We start from the raw sequence: 25,279 nt of genomic DNA, 5'->3' as shown, positions 1-25,279 counted from the left end.
AGACATGGAAATAAATTCTGTTTCTTAAACCAAAAATTTAAAATGAAGCAAGTTTCAGTTGTTAATTGTATAGACACCTAGTCATTTGAACTATAGACTAGTACATATACCAGTATATTCAAAATAGTTTAAAAATTACTTTTGTTCAACTATGAGCATACTGTGTATCCAAAGATGTAATTTTGTCACTTAATTTATAAGCATTTTAATATCTTTTGTAAATACTGAACACTTAAAGTGTTATACTTAACACTTTTTGTGTCTGGCTATTCATATTTTTATTGTAAAAATCTATGCAATTTTAATTAGGTTTAGAATATCCAGGATATTATCAATTATTCATTTCTAAACATAGAGCTCATTTACATCTATTTACAAATGATATTTTTAAACAATTATATTCCTAGAAAATCGAGGTATGGGTATGGCAGAATAGTTTATATCACATCTCCTGAGAGCAACTAGAAAAAATGTAGAAAACATAAAAATCCATTATGACTGATTTTCATATAAGAAGAGTAGATTAGGACAGACACATACACAGGGCAATGACCATATGAAGACACAAAAAGAAGAGGGCCGTCTCTGTAAGTCAAGGAGAGAGACTTAGAAGAAGTCAGCACTGCTAGCATCTTATTTCCAGAATGGTGAGGAAATGACAGTCTGTTGTTTAGTCACTCAGTCTCTAGTACTTTATTATGGTATTCTAGCAAACTGATGTTGGGTCCCCAATGTTGGGTCCCCCAAAAATGGGTCCGTGATTAAAGGAGCAAGACTGATACAAAGCGAAGATCAAGCAAAGCTTTATTTTGCGCCAAGCATCAAGAATTAAACCGACCGTCAAACACACCGGTTGGGGCCGCCCCTTACAGAGAGGACAACCCTCTCTGTTTCACAGACTAACTTTTATAGAGCAAAGGCCGTGTCGTTGGGCCTGGCCATACACAGGTGGCCAATGAAATTGTAACACACAGAGAAAGCTGCACAGTTGTGCTAGGTGATCAACTGAATTACAGTTTATCCTAGTAGATATTTGAACCAGCCGCCTATCACCTTGGTTAGAATTGGTGCCCAAAGATGCCCAAAGGGTGGGGCTTACACTCCTTGGTAGCTAGGAGACATTATGCGCCCCCACTGATTGAATACCTCCACCTGGCCTGACCCACACTTGTATTTGGACTTTGTTACCTGGGACTGGTTTCCGGGACTTGTTTTTAAGTAAGTTTCCCTAGGGGGTGGGGATGGGCAGAGTCAATTTAAGTTTTACAACAAAATGGCAGTTCAACTGGGGTGGGGCCGCTCTGATGAATAGGCCCTTACACTAATACAGTGACTACAAGAAAGACCTGATGAACTAAATTCCACAGAGAACTGAGCCATCATGAGGTGAGTGGGGAGCTATAACACCCTCCTTTCCTGAGGGCAGATGTCTAATCTGTGTACAAGAAGATCTGATCAAGCAGAAAGACTCTGGGAAGATGAGAAGAAATTGGCCAGGCCCTGAATGACAGGAGAATCAGAAACACAAGAACGATCACTAGACCCAGCAGTTTCCCCCTGCCTTTCAGTTTTTCCAAGAAAATAGCATGGAAGAGGGAGTGATAAGTGAAAAGACAGGGCTTAGAGATTTGCTCAACGTCACAGAGGTTGTGTTCAGCGGCATTGTTGGGGATAGAGTATGAATGAGCATGGGTGGGATTTCTGGGGTACTGGTAGTATTCAGCAGTTTGTTTTGTCTTTCTCTGGGACGTATATTTGGGTGTGAGTTTCCTTTGGTGCATTCACTAATCTGTATACTCTTAACTTGTGCAATTTGCTGTAAGTAAGCCATGTATGTGAAAAATTTATTTAAAATATAACATGTTTTAGCAAGTTTAGCAGCCAGTATAATATGTGTCTCAGAATAAATTTACAAAACAATATACATATGTTCTTAATTTTGTATGTGTATTTCTCAGTGTGTCAACCTATTCATTGACCTATTCAGTAAGTATATATATTTCATGCCTTGGAAACACCCTAGTTATAAATACTCTAAAATATTAACATTGGTTCTTTCAGTATTGTGTAATTGTAGGAAAGCTTACTTTATTTCCAGTGATTTGGGAAATTTTCATTGAAAAAAAAGAAAATAATATTTGTAAAATATTTCATGTCTCATAACCTAAAGAGGAATGTTAAAAATTTTTAATATGAAGTTCAAATATGGGTTATTTTTACTTTTTATTGAGCTCTTTGTTTCATTTTTATTTAATTACTTGGTATTCCCCTACTCTATTTCATAATTACAGAATTGTAAGTATGTTCTCCACCTCCTGTTAGTAACTGCTCTTTCCCTACTCTCTTCACTTACTTTCTTATTTTCAACTCTCAATATATGCTACTTCATTTCTTGTTTTCCATACTTTTCCACCCTTCTTATCCCCTTCCAAATATTCAATTTGGACTAATTTGAATATTAGATTGCTTACTAGTATCTTTCTTAGTAAGAGGCTATAAATAAATTAATATGTATGAATTTATATAGACACAATTATTTATATAGTTATATAATTTTATATATAACATATTTATATTAGGCATATACATATATATTATGTAAAGTAAGGCATCTTGTAGAAATAGTAAATTCTTAAATTATCTTCAGAGGACAGAATATGTGTAAGTAAATGAAGGAAGGAAGGAAGGAAGTAAATATATCTGTTTTAGTCCAATCAGAAGAGAGAAACCACACAGTAATTTTAACAAAAAGTTTAATATGAAGAATTACTATTATAAGAGGGGATTTGCGTAATGAGAAACTGAATAGTAAGAAGGAAAATCTAAAGGCTGTAGAAATAGATACTAGGGCTGAGATACAACAGTGAAAAAAAAAAGGTCGTGTCAAGGCAGAGTTCCAAACCTTCCTGGAGAAGGCACAGTCTTAGATCACAGAATAGCAGAGAAGTCACTGTGGGGTCACACTGGCAGGAGTTGTTAGAAAGATGCCCTCCAGCCTCCTGAAATCTGCCCTCTAAGGGTGTCCTGGAGATGTCTCACCTGTGGCATTCTGGTACAACAGCACGGAAGCAAGTGCCAGGGAAAGCTGTGGCCACAGGATACTTCTGTCCGCTGTGCATCTTCAGAGTCCAGACTTTGGAAAAACTACCAATACGGCATGAACCTGGTGCTGGAGAAAGCTGAAGGAGCTCAGCATTGGGATGGCCGAGTATCTGCAAAACAGGAAACCAGACAACCTGTGCATGCTGCAGGAGTCTGCCTGTGAGCACACTGGAATCAGAAAGTGGCCCTTTCTCCTTGTGCTGTCTCTAGCATATGCTCTATAGACAAAATCTAACACCATGCCAGCTGACAAAAGAAAGATATTTAGGACCCAGATCCATTTTTGCAGGGTAGCAACAAAGGTGGAATTTAGAGCTGAGAGTAAATAATATAATCTGCTAAGAATAGAGGAAGGAAGGAAGGAAGTCACATAAAGGAGCCCCCTTTTTAGACCACTATTTTATTTTTTTTCTTTGACTTCCCTTCATAGACAAAGTATGAGCTATGCAAAGAAACCATTCTCATTGTCTATAGAATGAGCTCCTCTTAAATTGGATTAAAATTGGTTGATAAGTTTTTTGTTCAGTTGTGTGTGTGCACATGTCATATGTTTTTCTTATTTTGAGTCAAAATCAAAAAGTTTGAAAACCATGGATTTTCATGGATCAAGGTAAATCTTTTCAAGGGATCAAACAACAAACTCTTTTGCATGTGTAAATTGTATATTGTTTTTTGTTTTTTATTTTTTTTAAGATTTTATTTATTTATTTGAGAGGGAACATGAGAGGAAGGGAAGCACAAGAGAAAGGGAGAGAAAGAAAGAGACCATGAGCAGGCGGTAGAGAGGAAGGGGAAGCAGACTCCACTGAGCAGAGAACCTGATCTGGGACTTGGTCCTAGGACCACAGGATCATGACCTGAACCAAAGGCAGACACTTAGCCAAATGAGCTACCCAGGCAGCCCAGTTGTGGTCATTTTTAATACTATTTAATCATGCCCATTACATCTGGATTTACTAATCTTTACACTTTGGGGTTGTTGAATTCAGTTAACTCATAGAAAAATTTCCCTGCTCATGGTTGAACAATATTATGTCACATATGCATTAACCAAGCCAATGAAAAACAGATAGTCAAACACTTAAGAATAAAACTTTATATATAAACCAAAAATGAAATATCAAAACTTTATATTGGGACTACAAAATAAATACTTTTGGTAGATCCAAGTATTTATATACATATTCAGAAGTGGTCACTACATTATTCAGTCTACGATTTTTAAAATTTCCTTTTTTTTCCTACCTTTTTTCCTCTTTTGAAATTAAAAATAATTTTTACCACAAAATAAAGTTAGGTTTAAGATTGAAAATACTTTGAATCTGTTTGATTATACAAGATAATATAAAGTGGTCTACTCTTAACACTATATTCCAAAACTTCTTGTGAATCCTAAAAATGGAAATGTCTTTTACAGATTTATTTAGGTTTTCCAATCTATGAAGATGAACTGAGTGAAAAAAAAAAGCATGAAAATTTGATTTATAGAACATTTAAATTTGAATTTTTTTTAGGTTTTATTTATTTATTTGACAGGCAGAGATCACAAGTAGACAGAGAGGCAGGCAGATAGAGAAGGAGAAGCAGGTTCCCCACTGAGCAGAGAGCCCGAAGTGGGGCTTGATCCCTGGACCCTGGAATCATGACCTGAGCTGAAGGCAGAGGCTGTAACCCACTGAGCCACCCAGGAGCCCCTGTTTTATGGAATATTTAGAGCAAAATACTAATTGGCTATTTCTAAACCAATGCAATAGCATAAATTAGACCAACTCAATGTTGTCATTTGGGACTTTAGAGGATTTTTTCAAATTAGTAATAAACAGAGTTTGTAGTTCAGCTACTAAATTTTACACATTGTAGTAAGTGCATCTAAAGATAGTTTAAAAATGTTTAGGTAAAAACCTTAGAGAAGTTCATTTCCCATCTCCAAGAAAAGTGTATGATGACTTGTGAAATACATCCCTGAACTGGTTTCTGGTTTCATGATCAAAAGTTGCCAAGAGCCAAGTAAGTCCTAAATATTAACTAGAACTATCAAATCCATAGCAAGTTAATGGAGTTAAGACTCTATAAGCCAACTAAATCAGTCTACACATACAAGAAACACCTCATTGTCAAGGAAACTTGACCCCAATCATAATCCTCCAACTCAGCTTTAGTTAGATAGCAGGACCTGCCAGTTTTATGAAGGAAAACCGCAACTTCCTAGCCAATCATACCCTGTTTCTGCATTATCTTCCTGACATTCTGTATAACTTCCTCTTGCCCCAAATCCTTGGGGGAGAGTGCTCCACTGATTGTGAGGCACTATACTCCCCCATCCCATGGATTGTGTTCCCTTGAATAAAGGACAGCAAGGTTGTTACTAAATTGTTTTAGTTTTGTCACTTGACTGTGACTCTCTCACTTGTTGGGAAGTATAAGTAGAAAGCATCATTATGTTTTGTGAGATTATATTCCTAGTGAGATGCACAGATGAAATTATAGCCACTTCTACTTAATCTGATCTGTAGCATATAGATTGACCTCAATATTTCAGTAAGACAGAGGGCATTTGGGTATAAACTATTAATTATATACCTGTGCTCCTAATAATAGTAGTTCCTAATACTTGCTGAATTTTAATAGTTATAATTAAATCAACAATGAAAGCATATGTACTCATGTAGATATGTATATCTATATAGATATACTAAATATCTATATTGCTGCTTTCATCAATAAAATGATGAGATTATAAAGTGCCACAGAAAATATTTCAATAAAACTTCAAAATTCATGCAATTATATTATATATCAAATAATTAAATAGTATTTCTGAAAATTGTTAGAGATAGTGAGGAAAATTATGCTACAGTTGTTTTCCTCTTACATGTCTCAAGAAAACTGTAACCTTCAAAGTAGAATGCATTGGACCTTTGTATTATTAACCTGTCAATGCATATCTCTCCTGTACCTAGTTTAGTTCAGGTGTTTTTTTCCATTTCCATTTAAAATAATATTTGTTTTTAAAATATGTACTTAAAAAAACCTGAAGTATTGATGATAAAGGTTATTTTTGTAATCTAAAGCCTTTTAATGACAAGTCAAATAACGGATGTAATAAAACAATTGCTTTTTTCCTAGCCTCTTAGAGAACAAGGAAACACAAAATATCCATTTAAAATGGAAAATTCTGTTTCTAAACAAAATACATTGTCTTGGTATTTTTCTTATTTCAATTTCAATTATTATTATGTTTAATACAAAAACAAAAACAAAAAATTAAGCATAGCCCAAATGAAAGGACAGTGAGCATTTATTTAAAAAGGCCTCCATAGCAGCACGATATCTCATGTATTTATGTTATTACATTTAAAACCTGACTCTCTTATCTAATCACATTGAAGGTGTTAGAGAAGTACCGGCAAACAATGCTTGAAACATTCCCTTAATCGTTTTCCTGCAGTGGTATACAAAATGCTGTAAATAATTGGAAACAAATTGTATCTATCTGAGCAAAAGAAACAAACTACATGCCCTTAAATACAGCAGTTGAAGACTATTTTCATCAGAAACAAATAAATGTACGTGGATATCTTAGATAACAAATATGGCAAGCTCAAAGGAAATAAATAATGGATATTTTATAACCACCAAAAAGGGGAAGATTTGTATGTAAAACTTCCATTTATATTTAGCAGAGACTAAAATGTTGCATAGAATCCTGAATGGAAAATGACATAGAGAATAGTTTTCAATGTCTGCATTAATCACAAATTTAAAATGCTACTTTCTGATTTTATAATTGGTTAACTTTTTAAAATCACGATATCCTGGGGGCACCTGGGTGGCTCAGTGGGTTAAGCCTCTGCCCTCGGCTCAGGTCATGATCTCAGGGTCCTGGCATCGAGCCCCGCATAGGGCTCTCTGCTCAGTGGGGAGCCTTCTTCCTCCTCTCGCTGCCTGCGTCTCTGCCTACTTGTGATCTCTGTCTGTCAAATAAATAAAATCTTTAAAAAAAAAACACAATATCCTGTGCAGTGACATAATATGATCATTTATATTGCTAGTTGGAACTCAATATCCTTATTTCTTTTTAGAAAACAGTTTAACAAAATGTATCAGACTTATTTGTTGTTGTTAACCTTGATTCTACCATATTTTTTTAGTAAAGTAGTAACTAGAAAAAACATACAAATTCTGACTGTATAGCTTGAACACATCTGTGTGATCAATGAAAAGTAAGAAGTAAGTTAATATAACTATCCAGACATTATTCTCTCAAAGTATCCTTGGTTTAACACCATGGACACTACCATTATTTTTTCAAATCCAAGGAAGTAATAATGTTCCCACCAATAATGTCTGAGAAGTCCTGTCCTCCATATCTTTGCCAACACTTGCTATTATCAAGTGTTGTTTTGTTAAATTTTTGCAAATTTAGCCATTCCATTGGGTATCTAATTGAAAATTTTATTTTATTTATTTATTTTTAAAGACTGCATTTATTTATTTGACAGACAGAGATCACAGGCAGGGAGGTGGGGAAGCAGGCTCCCTGCCGAGCAGAGACACGATGCGGGGCTCGATCCCAGGACCATGAAATCATGACCTGGGCTGAAGGCAGAGGCTTAACCCACTGAACCACCCAGGCGTCCCTCTAATTGAAAATTTTAAATTGTATTATTTTATTGAAAACTAATGAAGCTGAATACTTATTCATTTATCTGTAAATTAGTAGGCTGTCTTTCTATATTCTAGATATAGTAATCATCTATACATGACCAGAGTTATATAATGCCTTTATATATAATTTATATATTTATACACTTTATATAATAATGTTTTTTTCCTCTACTGCTTTGCAGGTACAATTCTCATAAACTGACTATGGTATACAAATGTGGATTTCTTCCCGTGGCTTTTTAATAATTCTTCAGTGTTGACTAAGAATCCCCTTTATGGATATAGAATGTCAATGCAGTAAAATCCTCCCTTTCATGTGTGGGTTCTGATGATTATCACAAATATATAAACATGAATTCACTACCATAACCGAGATTAAGAAAAAAACAAAACAAAACACTTTTATCACACCCCAAAGATTCCCTTGTGCCCCTTCCAGCCAATCCCCACTCCCAGATCCACTGATCAGACCAAGATTCCATTCTAAACAGGTACTACAGTATCTCTGAAGAGACAGGTAGGAGGAAACAAGCCAAGTGAGAAAAGGGATTCAAAGAGGAAAATGGGAACAACTGTCAAATGGACATGATAACTCATATGAGATGAGAACTGAATCAGAACCAACATTTGGCTTTCTCAAAATGGAGGTTATTGACAAGAGCAGTTTCTGTGGAGTAGCTGAGATGACCTGACTGGAATAGTTTTAGGGGGAAACAAAGAATAAGAACAAGAATAAGGCTTAGTGAGCATAATGATACAACTCTTTCAAAGATTTCTGACACCAAAATGAACAAGAGAAAGGAGGCAACAGCTTATCTCATAGATCTCATACCTGTGACTCTTCCCCTCATTCATCCACCCTCTGTCACACTGATCTTTTGCTGTTTCTCAGTCATGCAGGTCATTCTCCCCACTGTTGCTTCTTTTGTCTCTTGGAATGCTTTCTTCCATATAGCCTCTGGCTTAACTTCCCTCAAATTTGCTCAAATATCTTCAAAGTTTGGCATTCCCTATCTATTCTTTTAAAATTTCATCTCTCTCCTTCCATGCTCAACCTGCTTAATTTTTCTTTTTCTTAGCACTCAGTACTTTCTGATATAATACACAATTTATTTATGATGTCTACTCCATCGTCTGTCTTCTCTCTAGTCAAGGTAACAGGAATCTTTGTTTTGTTCACAGATGCAATGTAAGCACCTAGAAGATTGTCACAGAGTAAGTGCTCAAAAACTATTTGTTGGGGTGCCTGGGTGGCTCAGTGGGTTAAAGCCTCTGCCTTCAGCTCAGGTTGTGATCCCAGGGTGCTTGGATCAAGCCCTGCATCGGGCTCTCTGCTCGGCAGAGAGCCTGCTTCCTCCTCTCTCTCTGCCTGCCTCTCTGCCTACTTGTGATCTCTGTCTGTCAAATAAATAAATAAAATCTTTTAAAAAAAAAAAGTATTTGTTGAATAAGTAATTGAAATCAAGATGGAAAATAATGGCTTTGAACAGACGAATAGAAATCTGGAACTTATCAGAGAATGATGAAGCATGTCTTGTTTTGGAGTTCAAAGAAGGCTGGATACATGGAGCTGTGAAATGGCTATGCTATATTTTGTCTTCTGGGGGGAGTAGCAGAAGAAAGAGTATTCCAAAAGAGCATCGCAGGGTGGGAGGGTAAATTAATTAAATCATGTTCTTCTATCTGGAATATTTTTCCAGTTAGCAGGCAAAATTTTTTTCAGGGGGTCGGGGAAACATACATTTTAAGAGGGAAGACCAGGTACAGTTTCATGAACAGGATTTGGGCAGTGACTCACTTAAATGTGCTAATTCTGCACTTACACCTATGGCACAATGTATGCTGATGTGATTAAAAGCATGGTTGACATAATACAAAATAGTATGAGTCAGCAAAAATGCTAGAGAATAACACCACCGCCTAAAAACAAGCGTGTTAAAACAAATACCAAAAAACCCCTGAAAAACACATGTCAACAAAGCAACAAATAATTGCACATTAGCATCAGGATTTTCAAAAACAGATATTTAAACTGCATATGCAAATGACATATTTTCACATGCCAATGAGTATTTAGATTTGCAATTATCCCTTTTCATGTAGAAGTGTCTTTTAAAGTATGCAAATAAGTTATTTGCATACATAATGTGGGCACTCCCTCTGAATATTGGATTTGTTGGAAGATTGCTAATGGTAGCAGAAACAGTTTTACCTTCTGAGAACTGCAAACATCAAAAATTCAATTTGTTTAGTGTATTTTCATGAAAGATGACATAAAAGCAAGAATATGTCCCTTTGGTGTAAATTTATTTATTTATTTATTCATTTTTAATGTATTGAAATATACATAACATAAAATTTACCATCTTAACCATTTTATTTTATTTATTCATTTTTAAAGTTTTTATTTATTTGAGAGAGAGTGAATGAGGGAGATAGAGAGAGCGTGAGTGGGAGCAGGGGTAGAGGAAGAGGGAGAAGCAGACTCCCTGCTTAGCAGGGAGCCCAACGCGGGTCTTTATTCCAAGACCATGGGATCATGACCTGAGCCAACCAAAAGCAGACACTTAACCCACTGAGCCACCCAGGTGCCACCATCTTAACCATTTTTTTAAAAGGTTTTCTTTATGTATTTGACATAGAAAGAGAGATCACAAGTAGGCAGAGAGGCAGGCAGAGATAGAAGGGAAAGCAGGCTCCCTGCTGAGCAGAGAGCCCGATGTGGGGCTTGATCCCAGGACCCTGAGATCATGACCTGAGCCAAAGGCAGAGGCTCAACCCACTGAGCCACCCAGGCGCCCCCATCTTAACCTTTAAGTGTACAGTTCAATGGTATGAACAATACGCTCGCATCACCGACATCCATTCCCTAACTTTTTGTCTTTTACATCTGAAACTCTATGTCTATTAAAAAATAACTTCCCAGTTTTTCCTCCTCCAACCCCTGGCAACCAACATTATACTACTGTCTTCATGATTTTGACTAAGTATAAGTGGAATTCATACAGCATTTGTCTTTTTATGACAGGCTCATTTCACTTAGCATAATGTCCTCAAGGTTCATCCATGCTGCAGTATTTTGAAGAATTTCTTTCATATTAAGGCTGAATGGGGTGCCTGGGTAATTCAGTTGGTGTCCTCAACTCTTGATATCACCTCAGGTCTTGGTCTCAGGGTTGTGAGTTCAAACCCCACATTGGGCTCCATATTGGGCACGAACCCTAACTTTAAAAAAAAAAGGCTGAATAATATTCCATTTATGTATATACTACTTTTGCTTATTTATTCATTAATCGATTGACACTTGGTTTGCATCCATGTTTTCGTGTTCATGATTAATGTTGCTGTGAATATGGATGTACAAATACCTCTTTGGAAACTTGCTTTTGGTATTTTGGGGTATATACTGAAGAGTGAACTTTCTGGGTCATATGGTAGTTCCTTTTTAGAATTTTTTGGAGAACTCCCATACTGTTTTCCACAGCAGCCATACCATCTTTTAGTCGCACCAATAGTGCTCAAGCATTCCAAATTCTTTACACCTCATTGCCAAAACTAACTTCCTTCCTTCCTTCTTCATAAGTATCCAAATGGGTGTGAAATGTTATTTCATTGTAGTTTTTTTTTTTATTATGTTATGTTAGCCACCATAAAACACCCAAATTGAAAAGACCAAAAAAGAAAAAAAAAGGAATAAGTAACATTAAAATCATGATTTAAGAAATTTTTAAATCCTTTAGTGTTTTTTCAATGATGTAAACATCATTATCTATTTAGAGGTACTACATCCACTATTAAGTTCTCATTATTGCAATCTTGGTTACTTTGTACTGCTTCTAAGGTATAAAAAGTATAGATTGATTTTTGTTCAATACCATAATGAAACATTAATTCATTAGGATATACATACATTAGGATATATGCATTTTTGGTCCATTTATTTTTCTTTGGAAAATCTCATAACAATATTGGATATATTTTATATTATATATCCAAATAAAAATATATTTTGGATATTTCAGAATAGATAGTTAACAAATTCATTTAATTTAATTCAATAACTTTATATTGTCTAAAATCAAAACCAAATTATAGTAATGATTGAATTTTCACCTGAATAAAATGTTGGAATGAGATATTTACCTACTTTTAAAGTTATGAAAATTTTCTTCTAAAAATAAATCTGAAAGAAATATTTTAATGTTAAAAATATAAAGATGTTACATCACTATGTTGTATACCTGAAACTAATGTAACATTGTATGTAAACTAGAGTCTAAATAAATAAATGTCTTTAAATAGTTTGTTATAAAATCAGTTGGATTAAATGGTAAAAAATTGTCTATTAAAAGAAATGTTTGTACAAATTAATGTTTGTATGAAGGCTTATTTAAATATAAATTTAATTTAAAACAACATGATAGTACCACACACATATTAGAATGACAAGAGTCCAAAACACATGGTCACTTTGGAAGACAGTGTGACAATGTCTTACAAAACTAAATATATTTTTACCGAAGTTCAAAGTTTACATAAGAGTTTACTCTGGGTATTTTCTGAGTTTTAACAGCTGTATAATGACAGTAGCTATGATTGATGTATCATACAGAATAGCTTCACTGCCCTAAAGATCTGTGCTCTTTTTATTCATCCGTCCCTTGAACCTAACTTTTGGCAACCACTGATCCTTTTATTGTCGTTTTATTGTCTCAAGAGTTTTGCCTTTAGAATTTTAGAAGGTCATATATTTGATATCATACAATATGTTGCCTTTCAGGTTGACTTCTTTCACTTAGTTACATGCATTTAAACTTCCTCCATGTCTTTTCAAGTCTTGATAGCTCTTTTTTTTTCTTTCTTTCTTTTTTTTTCCCATTGAATAATATGCCATTGTCTGGAAGTACGACAATTTATTTCTATATTTACCTGGTAAAGGACATTCGGGTTGCTTTGAAGTTTTGATAATTCTGAATGAAGTTGATACAAATATTTTCATGCAGCTTTTTTTCTATAGACATAATTATTCAACTCATTTGGGGAAATATTAAAAATTATGATTGTGGACCAATAAAAACAAAATTTGATTTTTAAAAAGTCTAAGAAAATTTATAAATCTCTGAAAAAACTGAATCAAGAAACAAAGGAAGAAAAATTATGTTTAAAAGAATAACAAAGGGGGGCGCCTGGGTGGCTCAGTGGGTTGAGCCGCTGCATTCGGCTCAGGTCATGATCTCAGGGTCCTGGGATCGAGTCCCACGTCGGGCTCTCTGCTCAGCAGCGAGCCTGCTTCCCTCTCTCTCTCTCTGCCTGCCTCTCTGTCTACTTGTGATCTCTCTCTGTCAAATAAATAAATAAAATCTTTAAAAAAAAAAAAAGAATAACAAAGGCATAACTTCAGATCCTCACACTTTTCAAATATAATATTAACACATTACCATGAATATTTTTATGTTAATATACATGAAAATTTAGATGAAATGAACAGGTTACATGCAGGTATAAGTTAAAAAAATGATATGAGAAAACAGAAAATTGGATATTACATCTATCTAAATTATTAATAATAAATATTAATGTTTTACAAATAAAAATTATGAATGAGTTTCTGTAAGAAATGGTACAGTCTATTCCAAACTTATGTAAACTATTCCAGAATTTTAAAATAGCACCCAAATCTCATTAAATTTTGCAGACAATTGGATCACATATTGTTATGTAAGTCCTATGGAGTCCTCACCCCAACCCGCCTTTTTAAAAGTGTTGCAACTTTTCTCTTCACTTTAAACTATTTAGATAATATCTTCAAATGGTCTCCAAATGATTCAGAAAATATTAAAGGTCCATAGTGAAAAATTTGCTCCCTGGTTCCCTCCCCTTTCCTCCTCCCCACCGCCACCTCACCCCATCTCATAGTTATCCAGTTTCATCCTATCTCACTTCCTCAGGAAAAGGTCTTATAAAGTCTTGATAACAAGAGTTGGCCAGGGCATTACCTGAAAATAATATCAGAGAATAATTTCTCTCTTGTCATAGTGAAAAAAAATATTAACAAATTATATCCAATGAAAAATAAAATGATAATACAACAAAAAACAACATGTTCATGCTGCATTTATTTTAGCAACATAAGGTTGGTGTAACTTCAACAAATTGATTTAGGTAATCTTTTTTTTTTTTTTGACAGAGAGAGAGGTCACAAGTAGGCAGAGAGGCAGGCAGAGAGAGAGGAGGAAGCAGGCTCCCTGCAGAGCAGAGAGCCCGATGCGGGGCTCGATCCCAGGACCCTGAGACCACGACCCGAGCCGAAGGCAGCGGCTTAATCCACTGAGCCACCCAGGCGCCCCTGATTTAGGTAATCTTAACATATTACCTGAAATATGAAAAATTCATTTGATTATCCCAATAGTCATAGAAAAATAATTTGATAAAATTGATTACCTGTTTATGACAAATATCTCAGAATACTAGGTATAAAATGGGATTATCTTTGGTCTAGTAAAAAATACTTTTTTTGCTTAATAATGAAATAGTATATACGTCCAAAATCAAAGCTCAGATGAGAATATTAATTACTCTTGCTTTTATTCAATATGATGCTGGTGGCCACAAAAAAATAAGTCAAGGGTGCCTGGGTGGCTCAGTGGGTCAAGCCTCTGCCTTTGGCTCAGGTCATGATCTCAGGGTCCTGGAATCCAGGCCCGCATCAGGCTCTCTGCTCAGCAGAGAGCCTGCTTCTCCCTCTCTTCTGCCTGCCTCTCTGCCTACTTGTGGTCTCTCTCTCTCTGTGTCAAATAAATAAATAAAATCTTTAAAAAAAAAAAAGTCAAAAGTAGATAGAAAATTTTAAAATCTATGGTTAAGCAATTTAAATTAGTAAGTAAATACAGCAATACCACTTGATAAACATGATATACAAAAATTATCTATGTACACACAAAACTTTAGAAAAATGAATTAAAAAAAATCTAATACCTGAGGATAAATCAAGAAAAATTATAACAGGTCTCTACTTAGAAAATTAAAATAAATACTTAACAGAAATTATAGAAAGCCAAAATAATGGAGTGTATGTCATGTTAACAGTTTGGAAAACATGATATTCTAAAAATATTAGTTATGTGTAATTGATATGTAGATTCAAGATAAAAATAAATATTCACACAGTATTGTTTTTGTTTTAGTTTTTGTTTTTTTTTTGCTTGTTTTGGTCAAAACTATACAAACTATTTCTAAAATTTAATGAAAATGAAAGGAACCAAGAATAGTCAAAAGTTTTGAAGAAAACCAAATATGGAAGATTGCACCAGCAAATAATCAGTACTCATTATCAATGTATGTAGAGAGATTAATTCAATGTGACATGGAAACAAAGAAAGACAGTCAAACCGATGGGACAGAATAGAGAGACTAAAAAAAGATTCATTAAAATATAAAAAAAAAAAAAAAAAAAGGGGGCACCTGGGTGGCTCAGTGGGTTAAAGCCTCTGCCTTTGGCTCAGGTCATGATCCCAGGGTCCTGGGATCGAGCCCCACATCGGGCTCTCTGCTCCACAGGGAGCCTGCTTCCTCCTCTCTCTCTGCCTGCCTCTCTGCCTAGTTGTGATTTCTCTCTGTCAAATAAATAAAAAAAAAAAAAAAAAAAAGATTCATGCTTGTATGAACAACTGATTTATGAAAAAGATAACCCTGCCCAACAGCAAAGAAAATGTGTTTTATAATAAATGTCTCTGTGTCAATTGGTTATACATATTTTTAAAATTAACTATTGATCATACTATAAACAAATATCAGCATAAGATTTTTGTAGCTCTAAATAATTAGATCTCAGAACAAATAAAAGAAAAATTATCTTTATGATCTTCTGGTAAAGTTTGAATGTCCTAATGAGAAAATCTATTTATTTATTTCATCATTTATTTCTCTTAGTAATATTTTGTGCTTTATTTTGCCTAAGTGTTTTATATCTTTTGTTCAAAAAATGTATTTCTGTGTATTTAAAATTTGGGGTATATATTTTCATCTTTATTTGCCAATCACTTGTTAACACAAGAAAATATAATTGATTTCTCTGTATTGATGCCATTTTTCTTATTAAATACATTTATTTCTAGAATTTTATTTCTTTTTACAAAATTTTGGATTTCTCATAATTTTCTATGTATATAACCATGCCTTCTGCAGATAAATGGCTTTATTGGCTTATTTGCAATCTTTCTCTCTCTCTGCTATTCTTTGTTGCACTGTCATTTTTCTGCAGCACAATATTAAATGGTAGTAGGTGGGCACATAATTTAATTTTATTCTCCATTGATAGTGGGGATGCAGTCAATATGTCTCCATTAAATGTAACGTTAACTTTAGTTCTTTAGTAAATGTCCTTTATCATACTTAGTAAATTCCCTTCCATTCTTAATTTGGTTAGTTGTTAACATGAATGTGTTAAATTTGGTAACATTCTTTCTTCCAAGTATATAAGGTGTACGGGGTTTATTCTTTCTGCTACTCTGAAGAATTCCATGGATTGATTTTCAGCGAATTGTTTGTATAAATACAATTTGGAAATGATGTATCAACTTGTTTATGTATTGCTGAAATATATTTGCTAATGTTTTGTTAAGGATTTCTGAATCTAAATTCTGGAGGCATAATATTCTGTAATATTTTTTCATATAAGGTTCTTGTAAGATCTTGATATTAAGATTAAACACATCTTATAAAATGATTAGAAATTATTCCTTCCTACTCTATCTCTGGGAAATTTGTATTAGATTCATATTATTTCTTCTTGAAGTTAGTTTTGTTTAAATGTTTGCTATATTTACTTACTAATATGAATTGTATTATTTGATAGAAACCTGGAGGTTTTATTTGTTTATGTGGGAAGTATTACAAATGAATTTATTTAAAAAGATATAACACAATTTACATTTTTTCTTTCCTTTTGTGTCTGATGAATTATATTTCTCAATGAATTTGTACATTTAATTTTTCAAAATGTATCTTAGTATCTTAAGAAAGAAACATGGATCACTGACTTTAAGCCATTTTTCTTTTCTAAACAAGCATTTAAAATACAAATATTTTTGGGGCGCCTGCGTGGCTCAGTAGATTAAGCTGCTGCCTTCGGCTCAGGTCATGATCTCAGGGTCCTGGGATCGAGCCCGTGCATGGCGGGGAGCCTGCTTCCCCCCTCTCTCTGCCTGCCTCTCTGCCTACTTGTGATCTCTGTCAAATAAATAAATCTTTAAAAAAAATAAAATAAAATACAAATATTTTTATAGCTAATGCTTTATATCTCATACATTTTTTATTTGTTGTGATTTAATTATCATTCAGTACAAAATGAATTTAAATTTTCTTGAGATTCCCTCTTTATTCTATTAATTATTGAAAACCATGTTCCTTAATTTCTAAAATCTTCAGGGTTTACTAGGCATCATAATATTATTAATTTCTAATTTAACTGAATATATTCATAGAACATACTCTAAGATATACTTTATTTGATACTTGTTTAAATTATCGAGGCTTATTTTATAAGCTCCAAATATGGACTAAATTGGAAAATTTTCCATGTATTCAGCAAAACGGTAATTCCTTAGTATTTCACATAGTGTTCCATAAATATCAATTAGGTCAAACACTGGCTGATACTGCTGGTTAATATATCTACTGAATTTGTGTCTACTTATTTTATCAATTAAGGAACATTGTATGTCAAAAAAACTCCAATTGTAAAAGTGGATCAGTCTTATTTTATCTTTAGATTTGTTAGATGCTACACTAGAATTTGCTATGTATATATATGTTTAGAATTGTTACATATTGAAGTCTTATCCTTTTTATCTTTATGAAATATTCCTCTTTACCTCTGTTGTACTTCTTGTCCTAAAATCAATTTTATCTGATAATAATAAAATCATAAAAGCTCTCTTATGCTTAATATTTCTATGTCCCATCATTTACCCTCTTTTTATTTTCTTTTAAAGAGGACTTTTTTTTTAAAGTTTGTTTGTTTTTGAGAAAGAAAGAGAGAGTATAAGCAGAGGAAGGGGTAGAGGGTGGGAGAGAGAGAATCCTAAGCAGGCTCCACGCTCAGTACAAAGCCCGATGCAGGGCTCAATCTCACAACCCTGAGATCATTACTTGAGCTGAAATCAAGAGTTGCATGTCTAACAGACTGATCCACCCATACACTCCCCACTTCATATTTTCAATCTAGCTATCTATATTAAAATGTGTCTGTTGTTGACAATAGACCATTTACATTTAATATAATTTTATATATTTTGTATAACCCTACTTCCTTTCTTCATTTACTTTTCTTTGTAGACTTATCTTGGTTTAATTATTATTTTATTAAGTATTTACATCATTATTTTAGTTGTTATTTTGTTAATCCTTGGAGTTTACCGAGCTTGATATTATTTTCTCTACTGTTATTTTGTACCAATTTGTATTACTGTAATATATTTCCTCAGTTTATAACAGTCTATTTAGAATAAATATTAGAGAGCTTAATATAAAATATGGCATTAAGGCAGGATAATATTTTTCCTTCCTCTGTCCTATTATTTTGTTTTTAATTTTGTGTGTGCCACGTCACAAAATAATATATATATATATATTATATATATAAATGGAGTCAATTGGGGCGCCTGGGTGGCTCAGTGGGTTAAAGCCTCTGCCTTCAGCTCGGGTCATGATCCCAGGGTCCTGGGATCGAGCCCCGCGTCGGGTTCTCTGCTCAGCAGGGATCCTGCTTCCTCCTCTCTCTCCCTCTGCCTGCCTCTCTGCCTACTTGGGATCTCTGTCTGTCAAATAAATAAATAAAATCTTAAAAATAAATAAATAAATAAATAAATAAATAAATGGAGTCAATTACTTCTTAAAGCAGTTAATATGTCATTATTTTAAATCAAATGGTAATTTGAGTCACCATTCCTTACTTGTTTGAGAATTTTTCAAAGCATGGATAAATTTTGGGTACCTGGTTAAGTGTCTGACTCTTGGTTTTGGCTCAAGTCATGATCATAGGATTCTGGGATTAAGTCCCATGTTGGGCTCTGTGCTCAGTGCAGAGACTGCTTAAGTTTTTCTCTTACTCTCCTTCGGTCCTTCCCTTCTATGTTCCCTCCCTCTCTCCAAAATAAAAAAAAAATAAAAATAAAAATAGATATATTTTAAATACTTACTAAATCACAAAAATAGCAAAGATAAACCCATGACAAGTTGACATGAGTAAGGAATTTTTATTGAAATAACTATTTTCAAAAAAAATAGTGAAAAAAGCATATTTTACATTTTTTGAGATCTCTTTAGTGTCTACTGAAGAAAGGATAGCTGGATTATTATATCTGCTTCCACATTTAGTCTGTTACAATATCACATGTAATGTAGCTTCTGAACAAGTTCACTTTACATTCATGAGACCATAGAGTGAATAAGGTGAAGTTGTGATGTATTGTCATTTCTTCTCATCCTGAAGAACTTTCTTTAACATTCCTTTTAATATAGCTCAAACTGCCCTAAATACCCTCAGATTGCATTTTACCAAAAATTCTTTCATTTTGTCTTTTATTTATTTTTTTTTAAGATTTATTTATTTTAGAGAGAGGAAAAAGTGAGAGCACAGGGAGGAGACACAGAGGGAGAGAGAGAGAAAGAATCTGAAGCAGACCCCTCACTCAATGTAGAGCCTGATGTGAGGCTTGATATCTTGATGCTGAGACCATGACCAAAACCAAGAGTCAGAGGCTTAACTGACTGTGCCACCTAGGTGCCCCTTGTCTTTACTTTTAAAAGATAATTTCAGAGTTGACATTTTTCTCAACAATTAAAATATGCCATTGCATTTTCTTATTTGCCTTTTTTTTTTTTTTTTTCTAATGGGAAATCCTTTTTGGAGTTTACTGAGCTTGATGTTTTTCACCAAATTTGAGAAATAGTCAACTAGTATTTCCTTAAATAAATTTCTAATCCATTCTTTATCCTTGTCCCACTGGGATATGAATTTCACTTATGTTCGACCATTTAATATTGGCCTATGGTCATTTAGTTTCTGTTCCTCTTTCTTTAATATATTTTCTAGATGCCCCTTAGATTGACTAATTTTAATCAATGAAAATTATTGGCCTTCAGTTATGTGTTATTCAGCTTCTAAATACATCCATATTCTTGCTTTTGAGAAACCTAAATTTAACCATGAGACATCACATTTAGTTTTATTTTAGAGTTGTTTTATTTTTGTTTCTATTATGGATTATTATATGTTTTTATTTTTAACAACGCTTTATTCATTGGGATTAATAGTTTTTTCTTCTCTCATGTAATTGGTTAATATTTTTCCTCAAGTTTTTAAATTCCTTATACACTTAAATATGGCACTGTCTGTAACCAAGTATATTTTATTGATTGTGTAGCCAAATATATCAATATTTTATTCTATGGCTTCTAGATTTTAAGCTGTAGTTAGAAAAGCTTTCTTCAAACCAAGATAATAAAATTACTGCCTGTTTCAGTTGGCTGGAGTACTAGCAGCTGAGCAACCCAGTCAAGTGTTCTATAATCCTGAGGTCTGGGAAAAAAGTGTTGCTAGTGTTACAATCTATAAAATAGCAGTGATCAAAATCAACCAATCAATCAGAGAAGTGTGGTAATAAATATTATTCAACTTAATGGAAATTTCAGAATCCAATGAATAAAAAATTAGAAGGGATGATAAGGAAAAGCAGAATACTATCCTGTGGGAAAAACCACTAATTACCTTGACTTAATTTTCTCTGAAAGTCTATTAGCCAGGAATAAATAGATCTCAAAATTATGGCCTCATCAAAGCATTATTATATCTTTGCTACTGTACCTGCTGTGTTTATAAAGCTGCAGATTGTACGGAAAGAACACCTCGACACATGTGCCACATCTAGAGGAGAGTCATTTGGCATATGTCCTGGGTAGACTTAGGAATTTTGTCTTCTGTTTGGTTCGTAACAATCTTATGACTTAACCCATATGGGTACACCACCTAATTTGAATCAATTCTTCCACTGAAAATAGCTGGAAAAACTGACGAATTTAAAAGCTTCCCTTGACAGCATCATGGAGTTAGAGGGAGAGAAGTTTTTTGTTTTTTTTGTTTTGTTTTGTTTTGGTTTGGTTTGGTTTTTAGGCCAAGATATAAGGGAAGGAGGAAACCAAAAGGAGAACTGAACCCTGCTAAAACCCAGATTTTGAGTGTTCCACCCGAAGATAAATATAAATCAGATATAACTTAGACCATGTAGGGACTGAAGAGTAGCCTCAAACCAAGCTTGGATTCAGGTGATTTAGAATTGTCACTGCCTCTAGTCACCTGTTAGAAGGAAAAGTATAGGAAGAATAAGGATATTTTCAGGAAAAAAAGAAAAAAAACAGAAACTAGGAGACTCCGTTACCAGCAGTCATGCACCAAGGAAAATACCAAAGATGTTCTTCACCCAGAAGGAAAATGAACTAGTTGTTCTATGTATTTTTTAAGGATTCTACATTCAATTGTGTTCAAATATATTAAAAGATATATTCATAGCTAGTTGTTTAAATGTTTATCTTTCAAAAGAATTTAAACATGATGAACGAAAGATGGTCTCCTGTTTGATTATCATCTTCGACCCACATTTTAGCTGCATGTTTGATATATAGCAACTGCTAATTAATTTTCTCCAGGAGAAAATTATGAATTAATTCTTTGCTTGGTAAGCACTTAAGACTTTCACTTTCATTCTTTTTAAAAAAATATATATTTTATTTATTTATTTGACGGAGAGAGACACAGAGAGGGAATACAAGCAGGGGGAGAGGCAGGCAAAGGAAGAAGCAGGCTTCCTGCTGAGCCAGGAGCCCCATGTGGGGCTCGATCCCAGGACCCCAGGATCATGACCTGAGCTGAAGGCAGATGCTTAATGACTGCGCCACCCAGGTACTACAAGATTTTCACTTTCCATAAGACTTCACCTTTATAAAAGTAAGTTCCCCAATTTTACATTGGATTTTTAATCAATAAATGTATCAATAGCCCTGCGCTTATTCAACAGGTATTAGGATCAATTATTCCATCTTCTTTAACTCTTTCTCTGCTTCACTAGCAAACTCTCCCTTTTATCCAAATGGGAAAAATTAAAGAAAATAGTATAGACCAATAAAAACAAAATATATGTGTTTTTGGAAATAGAAGAGGCAGATGGACAGGAGATTCTATGTTCTAATTTTCATATCGTCCATATCTTAAGTATACTTAAGCACTTTGTTTTGTTTGTGTTTTCTGTAATTAAGGTCAATCTTTATAAGATTGGATTAAAGAGGGGCTTCAGTACAATATCCCTTCCATCTTTTTTCCAGATGCCTGAAATTCCTTCTTTAGAGGGGCTTATATTTTTCTTGTGTATGTTTATATATTCTTTGAACACGCAAATATTTTCAAGAAAAGAACTAAGTGAGTTGTTAATACCTTATTTCTTATCATAACACTAACAAAGTAAAATTTAGAGGAATTGTGAACCAAAAAAAAAAAAAAAGACAAAACTAAATAATTCTACCGAGTTAGTGTAATTTTTCTTTAATGACTAAAGCATCATCACACAGAGTTTGATTTCTGTGACTGTGGATAATAAAGTAATCACTTCTAGTTATTTTTATAAAGATTTTATTTATTTATTTGAGACAGAGATCACAAATAGGCTGAGAGGCAGGCAGAGAGTGAGGAGGAAGCAGGCTCCCCACTGAGCAGAGAGCCCAATGTGGGGCTTGATCCCAGAACCCTGGGATCATGACCTGAGCCGAAGGCAGAGGCTTTAAGCCACTGAGCCACCCAGGTGCCCCACTTCTAGTTATTTTTTAAGAATATTTTTGGTAGAGCTAAAATAAGATATATAAGATAGATATGGATCTATCTATCTATATACACACAAACACACATATGAATGTTTTATCCATTTACTCATTATAAAAATTCTTTATAAATTTAATTTTAATGATTGTGTAATAAAGCAGGATATAAAAGTACAATAACACATTTAAGCATATGCTCCTCTGCGTTTTGGCTATTTTCATTTTTATTCATATCATTATGTTACAATACACATTTTTCATATAAATCTGGTATAAAACTTGTTTTTTATTTCCTTAGAAAAATGTCTTATAGAATGGAATTATTCTGTACAAGGGTATGACTATTCTAAATAGCTATACAGAATGGCCAGGATCTGTATATTCTTTAGCCCATTACATTACTGATGATTTTATATTTTATTTTATTAGTTTGATGATTAATAAGGTTACATATTTCTAAGCAGACATGGTGTATTTATGAGCACTTACTATATGACAGATAATATATTACATATTTTACATTTTTCATCCTAAAACTTTAATAACACTAGTAGTATAAGTTCAACTACCAGTTTTTCTAATTATAAATGTGTACTCTTTTTGTAAGATTACACTTCTTTTCCTTTCATTTTAGATTGCACTTCCATATGATCTATATACACACAGATAGTATATCAGTACTATCAACATTGGTATCAGACATATTCATATGCAGTTACATGTGAAAGCACAAATGTGTGTACAAAATTATATCACTTAAAGAAATTTGTTCATTTTTTATTGTCTTATGATTATGTCTTATTTTTTCCATGAACTTAGGTAGGCATATTATGTTTCACTACTTCAAAGTTGTATAAATATATCAATATTTCTAGTAATTCTTCAGTAAGCACTCACAGCCAACTTTTCAAGATTCAACTCAATTTAAAAATATTGCATATTTTAACTATATTTCCTCATATTTCATCCAAATGAAATTATATTTTAGTAAAATTTTTCCATAATTCTGAAACTGATGGTACCATATACCATAGTAAAAACACATGACTTTGTAACAAACCCATGTATTTTCAAATATAATATCTATTTTGATGTTCAACTTTACTAACAAACAAGTAAACTAAATGAGTACTTTAATATCAATAAATTTTAAAATGAAAAAAATTGACAAAAATTCAGACAAATATTTCAGCATTGAATAATGTAGTTTTTATAGGTACTAAAGCCCTGAATAAAAAAATGTCTGCAAACAAATATGGGACAAGTTTTCGGACTATATCATCAAAATAATGTACAATCTATGTTTATGTCATGTAATTACAGACTTTGGTTCTTGTTCCATAATTCAAAGTATATGTATAATAGCTGTATCTATCCTATTTGCCAAGCCATGTAAACATGAGGCATTCCATCCAATGATGCTTTGCCCAAAACTGTTTTTGAAGTTATGAGTTTATTTTTCTTGTACTTTCCATTTCCTTCAAGACTATATTAGTTTGAGATTTCTCTTAGTTCTTGAAGTAGTCATTTCATATACCCTATTCTTGCTTCATATGACGTTCTTCCAGCAAGGGCTCTTAATTTTAAAAGTGACAATACATCCCCTACAGTCATTTTCATAGTTCATACAGTTCATAGCACCCAAAGGTCTGCTTACTACTTTCAGACCATAATTCCAGTAGTAAAGATCATTGACGATACTCAAAACTGTTAACAGCACAACTCTACTGAAAGACTACCCTAAATATAATGAAATTTGGTAATATGCAAAATTACTTTGGATCCTATCCAAAAACTATTATCTCTAGAAGTACCACAATATCACATTATAAAGATAATTTCACTTTTAATATGGTTTTCTTTCATAAAATTGAGAATGCTATATTTCTGAGATTAGATGTATTTTTAAATTCAAAATATTTTAGAATTATAATGACAATAAATAAAGCTCAGGAGGCAAACTAAAAAACAAACAAATAAAACAGATACTGAACTTCTGGTATGGGGAAGAATGTATAGTATAGACTTGTTACACAATATTCCTTCTTTCAAATTACAACTATCAACCAAAGAAATAATGCAATCAAAGGAAAACTCTGAAAGGTAGAATGGGAAAACAAACTGGTTTGGGACCCCAGAATTGGAAGAATGACAGAGGGGCAAAGCATCTTCCATACCCAACCCAACAGATGAAGAAGATAATTCCAGCCTGTTATTTCCTGATCCCTAGTATCAACACAAGATGACTTAGGTATGCTCAGTTCTCCCTCTCATCAAATGGGCATTCCATTGATAACACAAGACAAAGGGAACTCTATAGACAGCTAAAAAGACAGGAGAAACATGCTCCTTGCCTGTGGGGCCTTGGGCTCTACACCCTAGCCCCACCAAGAGACAGTCTGGTAGTTCTAGATAGATTGGCAGCACTGGCAACAGGGATCCCATCATAACAATCAGGAGATGTCTTCATCCTTAGGCACTTGGGATTGCCCTCCTTCATCTAGTGTCATCAGATTGCCAAGTGGCACTGTCAAGAGGGACAGCAAAGAGACAAGAGTTCACAGCAAGTATGTCAGATCAGAAAGCTTTGTCATTCTGTGGACCTGAGTCCATTCCCCTATATCAAAGCATCAGGATGGTCCTC

The 25,279-nt window shown here is 33.7% G+C and overlaps 1 pseudogene; it reads left to right on the top strand.

The window, feature by feature from the left end:
- Positions 1 to 3,200: 3,200 nt before the first annotated feature.
- LOC123927585 overlaps positions 3,201 to 25,279 on the top strand; it is a 46,267-nt pseudogene continuing 24,188 nt past the window's right edge.

This window comes from Meles meles, chromosome 17, assembly GCF_922984935.1.
Source record: "Meles meles chromosome 17, mMelMel3.1 paternal haplotype, whole genome shotgun sequence".
NCBI lineage: Eukaryota > Metazoa > Chordata > Mammalia > Carnivora > Mustelidae > Meles > Meles meles.
The sequence above is the reverse complement of the archived record's forward strand: the minus strand, read 5'-3'. Positions and strand labels throughout refer to the sequence as shown.